Source organism: Histoplasma capsulatum, genomic scaffold (assembly GCF_000149585.1).
Source record: "Histoplasma capsulatum NAm1 scaffold_4 genomic scaffold, whole genome shotgun sequence".
In the NCBI taxonomy this organism is placed as follows: Eukaryota; Fungi; Ascomycota; class Eurotiomycetes; order Onygenales; family Ajellomycetaceae; genus Histoplasma; species Histoplasma mississippiense.
The window spans coordinates 986,895-988,386 of record NW_001813979.1 but is presented as its reverse complement, the minus strand read 5'-3'; positions in this window follow the sequence as shown (position 1 = coordinate 988,386).

Genomic DNA, 1,492 nt, shown 5'->3' with positions numbered 1-1,492 from the left:
GACCCAAATTCTTTTAATGCAATGAATATATAACAATGTTTTTCACACAGTGATCAAAATGATATTATCTGAAGTGATAATCAGCTGATTAACTACACTCTGTATAGATATGAAACCTTCAAACATTGATGCATTAAAATCAGCAATAAAACAAGTAAAATGAAATAAATAGAAAATAAAATTTAAGAATGTTTAAAAGCTGTTAAAGCAACTGAAAAAAACAATACTATAATCAGTGTTATATATTCAAAAGCTTTAAGATATGGAACTGAGTAATACTGTATGTAAAAAATATATTCACTTTATAACCCTCATTCAAACTAGATCATTGATTTTTAAATGTCTAAGAGGAATGAGAAATTGAAGTTATATTAAACAAGCATCAATACTGTGATTAAATACAATATTTTATCAAATGAAAGAATTGTACAAATGCAGATATGTAATGCACTCGTTTATTATTTCCTTATTATTATATTATCTTTGTTTATATCTTCGTCTATTCTTACCTCTTTCCATTATACTCTCGCTACCACTATTTCTGTATGTATATATATATGGATGCATGTATTTCGCACATCTTCTTTCTCTTTCTTTTCCTCTTCAGCGATTAGCTACAACTACAACTACAACTACAATTACAACTTCAACTATACTACTACTATAATTATTATTATCTTCCACTACACTATATACTATCTTCTACTATTCACTCTTCACACTGTCATCACCCCTCACAAGATAACTCTTAGGAATCTGAGAAAAATTTAATGAACAATCAAAAATACTTGAAATAGTTTAATAAAATCTAATAAAAATTAATTATCAAATGAAAATGAAGAAAGCAACAATGATTGCTGAATATATTTATTCTGTTCAAAGATTAAAAAACAAATTTTTCTCAGCTTGATCAGTGTCATTTATGAAATTGTCATCAAGACAGATCTGTTTATTATCTTAGATTTTCTCAATTGATGAAACACAATATTTTAATGATAATTTAAAAGTTGTAATTGATGATATAATCATTAAAATCTCATCAACTACTGTTTCATCTGAGATCTCATCAGAAAGCAGCATCTCATAAAATTCATTAATTAAAGATAAACCGGTTTTTCAAAAGCGCTCAGATATATATAATTCATTAATATTCATAACAATATAAATTTAAAGAAACTTACAGCAGCACAACTTCTATTGAATATATGACAAATATGACAGCACATATACTCATTATTCACAAAATACTATAACGGGTTAGCACTCGTTAGTGGTTAACTTACGCAACCAACCCCTTCTGCCTCACGCTCCGCGCCCGCGTAGTCGCGTAGTTCTAACGATTCTTCCGCGTAACCCTCAATGTTCTTCCGCTCCGTGCTCCACTGCGGGGCGGCTTCTGATATTCTTCCGCCCCGATCTCCCCTCTATAAGAACCCCCTTCGTACAACACTTTCCTTCTGATCTCTTTTCTCTTCTTTCCTTAATCAATTCG